The sequence below is a fragment of the Hylaeus volcanicus genome, chromosome 2, assembly GCF_026283585.1.
Source record: "Hylaeus volcanicus isolate JK05 chromosome 2, UHH_iyHylVolc1.0_haploid, whole genome shotgun sequence".
In the NCBI taxonomy this organism is placed as follows: Eukaryota; Metazoa; Arthropoda; class Insecta; order Hymenoptera; family Colletidae; genus Hylaeus; species Hylaeus volcanicus.
In genome coordinates, this window is record NC_071977.1 from 6,494,193 (window position 1) to 6,508,780 (window position 14,588).

The following is a 14,588-nucleotide window of genomic DNA, read 5'->3' on the forward strand; positions in this document are numbered from 1 at the left end:
ACAAGCTGTGCGACATAAATAATATCAATTATGAAAGGACTATCTCTTTACATAACGAAAAGCTTGGTAAAGTTACTTTTATCCAGTTCATTCTTGCGTTTTTCCATAGTGTTTCTTCATTAAGGTCAATGTCTTCCAGAAAAACGAACCTTTAGAATGGGGACACTTACCCTGACTTATTTTGATAATCGCGTTTTATGGAAATGTGTCGGTGATTTACACGGAAAACCACTAAGGTGTTCTTGTCGAGGCTTGTCTATTCGGTGAATCGAGGTTAAGTTTAAATAGTACTTTAGCTGCAACGCGCCTTTTTATCCGTTGGTTCCACTTTTTATATACGTTCCTCTATGATCGTCTGTCGAATAAAAATTGTAATCGCGTCCAAGTGACTAAAATCAGACGACACTTGAGAAAAAACTCGATACGAGCGTGAAAAACAGGAAAATTAAAAGCTGACTATGCAACTAGGGAGCATTGACCTTTCGAGTGACGCGCTCTTGGACTTTCGCGATTACGTAATTACTTGCACCTTTGCTGTGCGTTCCGCACGACCTTGGAAAAATGCTGATTGGCACACGAGTAAATTTTTCATTCTCCCTCCCACGCAATCTTCGATCGTGACGAAGAGCTTGGCATGATACGTTCAAGCCGACCATTTACCGTTGGTAAATAAAAGACCTCGCGACGAGAAACTGAAAGTGTAAGACCATTTGTGGGAAAAATCTATACAGGGAAATCACTGATATGACTTTGCGTGGAAAGTACATATACGCGATTACGTCACGCATTTCCACTATATAAATGAGACGTCGGTTTTCAAGCTATATTATAAGCTTGATAAAAGAAAATTATAAGTTACATGGAAAGACACACGTAACACTATGCGATCGTAGAAAGTTCTCCGCGGAATTAATCCACGCAGCAAAACCGGGAGGATACCGAAATGTTGAGGAATAAAATATCTTTTGCTTTATTACTCGAAAATTTAGCATAGTTTTTCGTTTACTCTTCATCGGAGATTTTCATCCCAATAAAAATTCAGCGCTGTTCTGAAGGAGATCATGCTGCGAGAATTTGCAAGGCCGTCTAACGAGATGGAAAGTAGTTTCGTCGGGTCACTGTCTCTCCTACCTTCGCCGTACACACATAACGGTGTGCCTTTCCGGTCGAGACGCGGAAATTCTTATGTCGTCCGCTGTTTCGCGCCGCTAAAAACGTGCTCGAGATAGAAAGACTGACAGAACCAACAGTTAGAGACCGAACAAACTTCTGATACGAACGAACTTTTTCTTTAGCCGCTCGTGTACAACCGTTAACGACGGCGCGAGTGCACTTTAACCCTGATTTCTAAACTAGAAAGCACTTTTCTTCTATTTTGTAACGCTTAAGGTCGACGCTCGATTCATCGTTACGGCGTATTTTCATTCGATGCGATAAACTAAAAAAAAAAACACTGTTCATAAAACAATTCCAAAGATTCGTGTTTTCATTTGGTTACATTACGTTTCGTAGAATGACATTTGAAATCAAAAGGAAATTTGTCACATCGTTTCACAGATTATTATACAGTGCACAATGCTCCTGTGAGAACTACTCGATTGTGACTAACATTAGATAGGGAATCATTTGAAATTCATGAGTACGTATTGAACTTGATCCTCGCTGGTGAACGCGGCCATGCGTTTGTTATCGCAGGACACGGTGCTACGCCTATGACGTGCTTCGGACAGGTTAGAGTGAAATTGCGACCGTACAACTCGCAATTAGATTTCTAGTTCGAATGTTGGTCGTTCACCCGTGGAACCTACTGCTTCTCGCAAAAAAAAAAAATGTTTCCACGGAGACTCACGCCATTGGGATCGATAAAAATGGTGAAAAACTTGCTAACGTGTAGCGGAAGTCTCGAAAGCTTCGAGGTATGCGAACAACTATTGCTTTGTATCGCAAGTTCATAAGATCTGCGACTATAGGTTGTTACTCTCTGCATTCCCTTTACTCATGGTACCACTTTCTTCTCAACTCAAGTCTGATCTTACTTGTTCCTCGTAATACATACATGGTACTTACGTAATTCGACCTGTGCGGTATTCGACTTACGCGGAAGACTTTTAAACGAATCAATCCCAATGGTGGACTTATTGTAGACTGATCTACATTGTTCTTCGGCTGACCAATGACCCTTGTCGAAAAAATAGAGATGATCAAAATCAGGGTGGAAAATTGTTACGCTAACAGCTTTCAGGAAATCAATGTACGCGAGCAATAATATTATCTATCGATACATTTTTCTGAGATTCATTTTGCTCGAGAGATGAAATTTGTTCCGTGTCGGAGGATAAATAATTCCAAACCCGATTCGTGCGATTAAAGATCGCCACCCATACACGTTCCTTACGTAAACATTGCGTAATAGCTCTCTCACTGTTGCAGACTCGATTCCACGGCAAGCCCGGTGTCTCTATCAGAAGATGAGAGAAACAAACCGCAAAGCAAGTTTACAGGGGTAGTATTCCGTTCTCTTTACACGCATGGAGTGATACAAATTTCGTAGTAACGGTATTGCGATAGAGTCTGGTAGCCAATGAGATGTGACAGAAAACCGGTTGACGATTTCAGCGAGGATCGCAGGGAATAGTGTCAGCCACGCTTGGGAGAGAAAGACCGGTTGCGAGAGATACGCCAGGAAACGTACTGAATGAAACACCTAGCAAGGACACTTCCGTTCGATTGATGAGAGCGACACCACATGAGAGATTGATTGGGGTTAGGTTAACGACAAGCGGTGGAAAATTGTTTCTCGGCTTTGCGGAAAGCTCGGGAGACTTCGACCTCTCCAGGAAGTAATATTCAGCTTGGCGGTAGAAAGTTATTGTATAAGCTAAACCTTACGAGATTGGGAGCAGAACTCGACTCGTTAGGTTGTAAGTGTTGGTATGATCAGAATTTCATGAACGAAATCAATTTCAACCATTTCCACATACGGTAGATATGGCTCTTAAGGTAGCTATGGCTTACAAATTGTATTTTCTATCTGACGAGGGGATGATTGACAAGAGCCGTTTCGTCGAGAGTTAGGACATCCTCTACGCTACAAATTCTCGTACGATAGAATCTCAATCGCCTGACAAGGACCATTACCCAAGAGACAATCTCACATTTTTATAAAATTTGGACACACCGAAATAACTAACTAGATAACCTTCTACAAGAATCCATTTGTGACCGGAAATAGCGCGTTCTCAGTAGAATCAGAGGAATCGGGATCACGATCAGGTGATTACAGTGGGTCAGAAAAGAAATCCATCAATGTCGGTTCTTACCAAGGAGGATCTGACTCGGAGAAAATCGTACGACGATCCAACCGTCACAGCTGCATCCCCGACCGGCGACAAAGTCGTCCGACACGATCGACGACTCCTCCTGGGGTTGGTGTCGATAATCGCTTTTCTAAACTCCACTGCGACCGATCGCGAACGGATCAACGATTTCCTGGGAATGCTGGCCACGCGGAAACAGAAGAACGACGCGATTGGCGGAGGACAGGTCGAAATCGGTTGGTTGTCGTTGCAATTCGGGGGACACACTCGTCGACCCTCGATCTCGCGCGATCCAATGTTTCTGACGGACTGAGATGCTCGATCGCGCCACGCCGCCGTTACTTTCTACATGCAGGTAGTAGGAAAAGGTGCAAGAAGTGGGGTAATCAAACGATAAGCCGCGATAGGCGATTTGGTGGGGCGCGAGTAGTCCTTTAAGCCAAATTTCGGGGTATCATATGCACGGGAGGTCGTTAAACCTTCGCACTCGGATGTCTCTTCTGAGGGGACATCGTAAGACTAGCAAATTTTGTTGGTGTTTATGTAAAATAAATTTATGCCAGGGCAAATTTTTAAAAAGTGCATGTCTCTTTGAAGTTTTCTTATCGAAGTTGCACGAGAAAGCAAACCAAAATATGGTATATATACAGAGATTTAAAGAAAAATGTATGAGGGAACTATAAGCGTCGTGAAATATTTGGAACGAATGGATGAGCGAGCATGAGTTTTCGAGCGACCCTGAATACACGGTTTGGAATGCAAGCGCCCTGTTTTCTGTAGAGTTTGGACAACAGAGAAGGACTCCGATGATCGCCGGAAGCTGTCGATTCTAGGCGATTTGCAGGTACTCCGCCTCGACGATTCCGCAAACGAAGACACGCGGGAGCGTTGCGATATTGTGTCATGGTAATTTGTAACGTAGCAACTGACTGAAAGTAGCAACTGGTGACTGTGGAGTTACGATGAAGTGATGCTCGCAGTTATCGCGGAAAATTAACCCCAGCTGTTCTACCTTAATTTCTCAATCGTTCGATATTTTTATAACATATTATCAACGCGTTGTTTTTGAGGAAATTTACGTTAAAACCGTTCATGTCACACGTACGATATACGAAATTTTAAAAGCCCTACCCTGACGTCACTAATACCTAGGTTTGTAACGGTTCAGGTAACAGTATCGATAGCTTCCTGCAATTTTCGTAATCAGTATTAATATCGTGGATTCCAAGTGACCTCCATTTACGAACTAACAAACGTTGCGAAGACATCGAGTGACTTATGTGAATGATGCTAGCAGTGAGAAAGAGGCTTGAATCGAATTTGAAAAAGGCTTCGCCATCCGTAAAATCTTCCCATTGTAGCCCAGAATTGCGTTGAAAGAAAGTAACGTGAAGATATTTTAAAACGTAACTGAAAACGCAGCGGATTTGACTAGGAATTATTTGTGCGAATATCAGTCTTTCGGGTGGAAAGCACTAGTTGATGTTAGGCTAACGTACGTATGTATCGGTCGATCAGACAACTTTTGCACGCAAGGCAGACCAGGGTGCAATTGTAAAATTCCTTCCGTAACAGTATCGTTCTTGCGTAAACGTAGTTGCTTTAGTTGCAATTTTTTTAAACCACGACGCCACGTCCACAGTTGATTATGAGTTACACAATAATGTAAATAATAAAAATTATAATCTACAATATCTGTTCATACTGATCACGTAATTCTAATATTGACATTATTTATTTCATTTACAGATACATTCATATATTTGTACTACGATAAGGTTCTTTTTATTCCCAAAAAAATGGTTACATTACCAGCATACACGTTTCTAGAAAGTTTCGATTTTTTGCTGAACTTTCGTGTTGCCGTGACTTTCCTCACGAGCTTGATTTATCATCGATGATCGATGGACTGGATCGAACTTGAAGAAAACGAACCTGAAATAACGCGCGCGACTAATCTCTGACGCAATAACAATAACGGCGAAAGTACGATACGGGAAATACCTGTCTATTAAATGCTGAAGCAATGCATCCAGCATTGACAGCTATCCACTATCCAGCCATCATCAGTTTACGGTAACGTTATCTACCAAGATTACATCACGCATACTTGAGAAAGTTGTATAATGAATCCGCATCATTTCTCCTTTCTCTCTCTGTCCGATACATCGTACATATAAGGAACAAGCACCAACACGAACACCTTCGGGCCTTTTTTCTTTAAAAGATCTACTTTGTTTCTTATTGAACCGTTACATCGAATCGTTAGACCAGACAGTAACTACTTCTTTCTCCCTCTATGGTTAGAATTACATAAAAATGTTATTGGATGATATTATCAGTTGAAAAAGTGTAACTCGGATATATTTATTTGCGTCATCTTTAATATTGTGGTTTAGCGGAAAAATGTCGAAGAAACCACGATCAAAGTAGTAAAAAAAGGAAATTGTGAAATGGAATAATAAGACTGCACGGTCCCACGAACCATTTCTTAGTGAATGTCGCCTTCAGACCTTGAAAATACAAATGATCGTCAATCGCTTCTTTTTATCATCGCCGAATCGACTAAAACAAGTTGTCCTTTCGTAAGTTATTGGACGTGACGACTACTACAAAGGAGTATCGGCGAACACTAAAAAGAATTTCGAATGGACGTCGAGAGGGATCGTTTGGAAAATTTCCATAGATCTAGGAATCAAAAATTCGTTGGTGAATTCTCTAGTATTATTTCTACGAACAATTAAGTAATCAAATGATCAAAAATCATCGGAAAAGCCGCGATATGAAAATGAAGAATGAAAAAAATGTGAAATGAAACGTTGCAATTGCTTATTTCGTCGCGTGATTTTCTTTTCTTTGCTCAACTCTTTAGTTTGCCTCTCAAGACTAATTTGCGTCTTATAGTTGCGTCGAAGTTTCCAACAGAATTTCCAAGATGGCGACCCGTAGAAACGCACAGAAACGATCCGCTTTTACCTCTTCAGTATCGCGGGTAAAAAAGGAAAAACGTATTGCAAAACGTGGTCGATTTCGAAACGAAATTATTTTCTTTTCGAGCGTTCGCGCTTCTTGTCGGTCGTGCATCCGATTGGAGAGCAGAATGCGTTACTTTTACGCTCGATGAGCAGCGAAAACGGGTCACCGTAGAAAAGTGGAATAATCTATAATCGTCAATTTCGTGGCCGTTATCAACTGGACTGCAAACAACGGAACACGTTAAAAAAGTCGAAGATAAAGAGATAAAAATACAGTCTAGCTCACTGCAGAATAAAGTAGACAAATGACATTTCTACAACTAATAACTTCGTGATTTTCAGTTCACGACGTCAGTTGCGTTGTACATTGGCCCTCTTGGATTGTAACTTTGTAACGCACCCCCCTCCCCAAAGGGTAGCTCCCTCTACTCAGAAAATAACTGACCTAAAACCAAAGAATTTCACGAAAGCATTGCTAAGTGGAGAACGTTAGCACCTGCGCGAGTCGGTAGTCGAGCAAACAATCACAGGCGAGATCGACGGTCGATATCGAGATTGGCCAAGATCACCAAGATTTACCTATCGCCGAAGGATGTCGCGGCCAATTGGTTGCGCGCAAGCATGATCGCTCGTTTTGCAGCTATATGAACGTGTGTTGCAATTTCTTCGTCGTCGACGTCAATTTTTCACGCGGTAGCAAGGATCGAGGGGCAGAGGAAAGACAGTGGTTCGTAACTAGTCAGAAACCCAAATTTAAGTTGAGTTTTGAATTTTCCTTCTGCGATTACTAAATTAAAGACAGGTAAGATCAAAGTTCTTTCGTTCTAAAAAGGATGATCAACCCTTAGTCGATACTTTGAGATAGAAACAAAATGTCTTACTACGAGTAGCAATTATTTGTTTTTGGATGTTCAAAACTGAGCAGTGTGTTCGACAAGGTTAAGAACCACTGGTTTAGCAAACGGTTTTCAGCTGCCTTCGACGATTGGCTCTCCCTTGATTTTGCAATCTGCCGCGGGACCAACAGCTATTGCAAATACACGCGCTAGCGTTCACGCCTGCGCGGTAACTCCAATTAATATTAGTAATCGCGTAGAAAGGAGTCCCATGTGTTGAAAGACACGCAAGACGAGGACGCGCAATTTCTGTGGCTCCTGCTCCGTTTTGTTTCACAGGCGTGCAACGAAAAAAACACAGTGACTCTCGCAAACGCGGCGGGGAGCCAAGATGATAGACCCATCAATCAGGGATTCGGAATTGTACCTCTTTACTTCTGTAGAAATGTTACACAGGCGCCTGCGAAAAATGAATCAAAAATTTGAAAGAAGAAAAAAAGAAAAACCAAGCATTAATTGAAAACAATGCCGAAAAAACTGTATTCTTCGGTCTTCTTCAGTTTTTCATTCAATTGTGACAAGTTAATTGCATTTTATCAGAGAACGAAAAATTTATGAGTACAAGCATTAGAACCGTAATATGCAATGTTCCGTGACCCGATAATTAGTTGATCGAATAAACAGTATAATCGACTCCTGCTGGTACGGTTGACTGATTTCTAGATCTCCGACGCTTTAAAAGTGTCTGGTTTCTCGTTTGTATTAGCATATCGTGATTGGTTGTATTGGTTGGTTGTAAACATTAGATCTCATTAGCACACGTCCAGCGCATAGCCACTATATCAAATTACAATCGAATTTCTAACGTCGCAGGATTTTTAGAAACCAAGGGCATCGATGTCGATCGCAAGTTATCGTTGGACCCGCTACAGTCTGAAAATTAAATGAATATCCTAAAAATTCTGCCAAGAATTCGAACAAACGAACTTTTTAATGACCGCGCCTAGTCGCGAATTACAATTCTTCCTAACGTATTCACGGCTAGCGTGCAACGCTTGAAATGTCAAAAAGTCACCGTTTGCGGAATCCGCGAGCCTTCGTGACGGGATTTACGAGACGACATATGGTGACATACCAATGTGCGACGATAGGCTCTTATGTCGAGTACCAAGCGACGTATCCTAGCCCCGAGGATCAATAAATTTGCAAATACAGTGAATCTTTAAACGCTTCGAAGAAAGTCTGAAGATATATGCGAGGACGACAACCACCAAAAACGTTTGCACGTGTATGATAATTGTTCGTCTCGCTACTACGACGTTGTTTACACCGCCAACGGAGTTCTAGAACCCTCGATGGGCGTTCCACAAATATAGATTACTTCTTCAAAGGGTTCGACCCATGTTGGAGAGCTCCTATCGAAGCTTGACGCTATCGAATTTGTATCGGTGGAAAAGAAACGCGTGAAAAGAAAAGTTGAACAATCGGAGAAACGGTTCGCTATTGCGATAAAGGTCTCGCAATTTCAGTTTCCCCTTGAAAAACGTAGTTATATGATTTTTGTCGGACAGTTACGCCACTTCATCTTCATGTCAAGTGAAAATGAAGTACACTTATTTCGAAGCGTTTCTCGCAACGGTATTTGGAAATAACAAAAAAGCATATTTTAAATATCAGTGTCATAGTTTTGCACGCCTATTTATATAACAGAATTTAAAGTACAAAAACGTTCTAACGAAGACCAATTAGCGACTGAGTTATTAAGTCCGCGTTCCTGTGGATGTCATGTGACATCAATGGATAATAAAGAAGCGAAGGAACGAGTTGCAACGTCACGCGATATCGTCGATTTTTATGGGACACATCCGAGCGAAATTGTATAATTTGTTTACGAAGAACTAATTAACGTAGAAACTAATGACAGGTTTTAATGATTTCCTACGCGTTCCTTCGAGCGGGGAATACCTAAGACGGCCTGCTTCATATTGTAAAATGCCACACGAATTCAATAAACAAACAATTAATCCTGTAGCGTGATAACGATTCCTTTTTAATCCGCCAGATGGCCCATTGCTATGACTTGGTTAATAAATGCTGCCTCGAGCGACTTTGATACATTGTTAATCCTTGGTCGCCTAAAGAAAAAAGGTTTGCGCTACCGGATCTTGGGGTCTTAGTCGTCGTTTTTTCCTCTACCGAGAAATTTGTATTCCTAGAGGAAGCTTCAGAAAAAAATGAGAGCCAAAATGTTGTTTTCGACTGAATAAATCACTCCCCACACGTTTTCCAAGATTTTTTACTACTTACTCTCACATGATAACAGGAAGTGATGGTATGAGCCAGCAATTCCGCGTAGTCTGAGAGCCCAAGTTGGTTGCGGTACAACAGGCGCTCGATTCGTACGTCGCAGATAGGTAGACTACCTCGAATGTACTTCAATTCAGTTATACTGCATGTGTATTCGGTATGTTAATTCCACTTGTCGAAATATCAGTAATTCCGAACGACGAGGAATACACTATCACAGTTTTTGTTACGTTTAATTGTATGTCTATTTAGTGGTATTACGAACGTCGATTCTTAATGCCACGAAATAAAAATTACGTCGAGCTAATAATCACCACTAATAAAATACGTTAATAAAGTGAACTAAAGAAACGGAGGCTCGAAAGAATATAAAATGTCAATCGTAATGTCAGAATCGAAGATAAAAACTTGATCACACTCGAGCCGATCGACACGTGTCAATGATTTCGCAATCGGGTAAATTTTTGTTTCGCGTATCGATCACCGGATGATCCCAAGTAATATGTTTCTTGTTCGATGCGTATCGTCTTAAGGATTTATTTTAGGTTACTCTCAGTAACGAGAGTCTTTAGGTGTATGATTTAAAATCATGAATCCACAACAAGTATGAATAAGATCTCTAAATTTCGTTGACGGTAAACAAGCCACGAATCTCGTCTCAGCCAACGACCTTTCTTCCTACGCAGCACGTGGGACGGATTTCCATAGTGTCTAGCCGCGTTATGGGTTTCGAATTGCCGGCATTTGCGTGTTCTTTACTTAACTCAATCTTGATTACAGTCCAGCGTCGGCATATTGTCGTGGAAGAGGCTGACTCGTGCAAAAACTGTAAAACGTGCGCGTCTATCGGGGGGAATCCCGGTAAGAACTTGGCAAGTTTCAGTTTCCCAGAAAATGACAAATAAAAAAAAATTCGTAGGCGACACGTAACACGGTATCATGTTTATTTTTGAGCATTCGACCGTATCCTGGTATTAAATTTAACGTTGTTAGTAGTCATCTGAAACGGTGCCTCAGAACTAGAAACTAGAATGCTTGGAATGACATTGTTGACTACTAAAATATTCGATATTAACTCATCTCCTTTGCACATTATCGATCAAATTGATTTAACGCAACGTGAGCAGTACAAATGTGCTCCCAGTTCTTACTAGACTAGTATAGAACGTACGTGTCAACAAAAACTTGGAGACGGTGGGGTTCGGCAATCTGCGAAGTAGGCGAGACGACGTTAAGCAACGAAAGAATGTGTCGAGCGGGAGAAACTTGTACCCATAAATATCCTTTTAATTACGATGCACAGCGATAACGCCGACTGTACCTATGCACGTAGCCAGAGCATACGTTAAGTCAAACGTAAACTGCGAAACATAGCAGAGATGTTGGCAAACAGCCTTCGACAACGAATTTCTTTGCGTCCCACGAAAAATACCTCAAGGTGAAGCCGAGAACTGTGCAGAAGACAATACGCCGAAAACAGAATCGTGAACGACAAAAAGATAACCTGGACAGAAAACCAACATCATTCGTTACGATGCAAATAAGTAAAAATACTAATAAAAACACTATAATATAGCACTACCGCGGAATATCTTGCGGTAGGCCGCGAGATTCGCTACGATCGTCAGCTCGCGTCAGAAATTCAGCGTCATCGACTAAAAGTCGCTTATCTCCATTGCGGGGTTCTGTTACGAGATCTACGTGATCAGCTTAAAAAACCCGAGCTTCGTTTCGTTAATCCCGCGGAGCTTCCAATAAAGAACTGGTTCCACCAACATCTGACTATCAAAGTGGGGGTTTCGCGAATAAAGATAAACGACTTTTCTGACCGCCTTTCTGATCTGCCACCGACTGCGTCACACCGTGTCACACGAGAACATAACGAACTTCACTCGACACGTAATACATGGTTTTCGTGCGATCGCGTATGCACTTCTCACCGAAAACAAGAGGCAAAATTAAAACGAAACTGGAAACCCTGTTCCCCCACATTTCTGATCAAATTATCGAGTTAAATGAGAGTTCCTCGGCGCCCTGATTACATCACGTTTAGTTGCACCTAACGAGTTTCAGAAGCAGGCCCTTTAAAGAGCATCGCCTGTGCTTCGTGCGCGGCATTGAAATCACCACGTGCTGGAGACTTCGATGCGCGCACAAAACACGAACTCCGATCGGAACACAACGAGAAGTTACAGAATATGTCGTGTGGCGTTTTCTTAATCATTTTAAATATCGCAGAGCAACGAGGAACTCAAAGACCTGTTGCACGACTATAATTTCTTGTCAACTGTCGTCTGCCAGTCTTAAACGCTATATGTACTTACTCTGCTACCGATGTCGATGTAACGCTCAATTCTGGAAGCTCTTCGTTGAGAGGTCGACGTCGCAGATTGACAAGTGCCATTATAACTTGTCACAGCTGACTAATTTATGCTGTTTCCGATTGTCAAATGGAACAGGACTCGAGACGGAAGTGGTACGCATTTTAACTTGTTTCCATTGATTTGAATCAGAGTTCTGAAATTTTGTAAATGAGCTGGTGATGAGTAGACAGAAATGAGGAGAATACTAAAGCAAAATTAAATACTCAAAGAAGATCGAGATAAAAAGAAGAGGGAATAAGCACTAGGATTGTAACGACGACAGTCTCTACGCATCATTCTCATTCTACAGACAAACAGAAACAATTTTCCACGTTGCATAATTGTATCCCGTCTCGGAATCTTCCCCTAACACGTCACCGCGACAATAAGGTACGTGTTCTTGAACTGAGAACGATAAATAGTGATTAGTTCGATCGATAGAATAAAAATGGGAAATCCTGACGACAATTACAAGTACGATTCACAGACTACGATGGCCAAAGTAGTACGTTTCTTTATATAACACAAATATATTGTTCTAGAGTTTATTAAAAATTGTATACACAAATAATTCATGTTTTATCATTTCTATCATCCAGTAATAACCATGAGAGATGCAACAGAGATAAATGAAAGTCAGATGTAGGCTACGAGTCAAGAAAGATTGAGAAACGTTGTGATAGACGTTGAACGCAACGTGAGGCATCCGAACGTGTTATCGAGGAGTATATAACACGTGTATCATCGTAATTTGCATATCTAAATTCACAAGAGGAATCATCCTTTGACAGATGAATCGAACGGTAACAGATTGATATGGAGCAGCATCGTTAGGTTTTACAAATCGATTGGCAATCATGACACGAGAAAATATGCTCAGTGAGTTTCTTAAACGCATGTTGCTTAGAATATGTTTCTCCTGATGCCGTATCGCGATTATCAACGGAAATAAAAATAATGCAAAGATACAGCGGCAACTACACTGCATTCCTGCTGTGCCCTGCCTCATCTCATTCGATGTGACTTGTTAATTTTCATTTCGGTTAATTGAATCGTACGGCGGAATAGGTAATCTAACAAACTCTATGCGTCATATGGTTCGTTAGGATGTTTAACAGGTTATTAATCATGTATTCGCATGGTCTGTCCAGAGAAATAATTTTAATTGAGCAAAATAATAGAAATTCAACTAAAGACCTAATGAATCGTTTCCTCGCCATTTCGAATACAAATGACCGTGGACACGGGTGAAAAGTGAATGTCCGACAATCCCATTACCAAATTCTTCTCAAGGAACGACACAATGTCAAGGCGCCCGATGAGTCGTAAATATTGCCAGAACCTCGATTCCGCATGGCGATGTTCTTGCCTTGATATATGATGACTTTTTTTTTTTACACCTCGCCAACCGTCACACGTCTATGAGGAACACAACGTAGGAAATTATGAAATTCAGCTGTGAGGGGGCATCTCTTTGGAATTAAAGCTAATGAAACGCAGTGTTGAAATAGTTACAACGCCGGGAGCAAAAGTGTGTGATCGGTGAAGGTCAGTGTTTGGCCTTGAGAAGTCAGTTTGAGCTCAGTCATGGGAGAGCAAAATCCCTAATCCCGCGATGAGTAACGCTCGAAAGTTACAGATGACATCGTGCGTCATTAATTTTTGTAATTTTCTAATAACTATGTTATTGTTACAATTGACATATTTAGGGGAGTGTTGCCTCGTTTCTCGAATTCTCCGAGGGTCAACGAGCTTTCAAAACAGACAGAGCAACATTTCGTAGGTTCACCGTGTTCCTAAAGGAATTCGTTTATGCGACGATACTACTACGTTTGCGTTCGTGACCCAATAACATTATTATGTAAGGACTCCCTAATCCTCTCTCGGTCGACCAGTTCCACGAAATGTCGCGTCACGACTTAATTATATACTGATCGTTCGAATGATGAACGCCACGCACAAAGTTCTGTAGTTAGTATTATATTCAGTGATTGCACGAGTATACAGTTCAAAACAAAAACACAGGACGCGCAGCGTTTTCAAATAAATACAGATTTTAACCTCTCGTTAACGGTCTAGTTTACGATGCTAATTCGTCACCGATGGTGAAAGTGATGATATCTTAATGGAATATCCGTTATCGCGTCAAATTAACGACATTGTACCCACGATAAATGCAATGCTTACGAATTCGTCACGACCCATATCTGATTTTAAAAATGCGGAATGTAATCAACAATTAAACGTGTTCGGAAATAAGTGAACTTAATTCAGTCAACTGGAGCGGAGAGAGAATAGATGTAATTGCGAATTTTTTGACCATCTTATCTGTAAGGATGATTTGATATTTAAAACCACTCGCGATCACGCATGGTGATCTCGATTCGCGTTAAACCCAGGTAAGACTTGTAGTATGTATCTCTTCTGAAATCTAATTTGATCTTCTTTTCCTCCGTACAATCGCATAAATTTAATTATCTTGTTCAAGTAGGAATCATGCAGAATAAAATATCTAGATCTTTTTCTTTCGTAGACACTTTACTAAATTTGAAATTTAGAAATTTCTCTCAGTTTGCTCGAGGACCACGAATCAACCAACAGTCCTGATAACGAGATCAGTTTTCTAAGTGAAGTAATGTAATTGTTGACGCAAATTGTGTGAAGAGTATCGTCGCTTCCACAGTACCTCGACTAATTACTTTATTTCGCGCACGGTAGAAGTTCGTGGTAGTAATCTTCGTGATTGGTTTGGAGAGACAAACAACTCGTTGACATTTTTGCTATCGATTG

At 41.1% G+C, this 14,588-nt stretch overlaps 1 protein-coding gene across 3 annotated transcripts in view; it reads right to left on the bottom strand.

Annotated features, from left to right (window-relative positions):
* LOC128872423 (elongation of very long chain fatty acids protein AAEL008004) overlaps window positions 1–14,588 on the bottom strand; it is a 46,648-nt gene that overhangs the window by 9,940 nt on the left and 22,120 nt on the right. Inside the window, exon 1 of one of the 3 annotated variants that reach the window (XM_054115084.1) lies at window positions 3,321–3,649. The exons of the other annotated variants lie outside the window; for them this stretch is intronic. The gene's annotated coding sequence lies outside the window, so the exon portion shown is untranslated. Of the gene's footprint in view, window positions 1–3,320; window positions 3,650–14,588 lie in introns of those variants that run through there. 3 annotated transcript variants of the gene reach the window in all.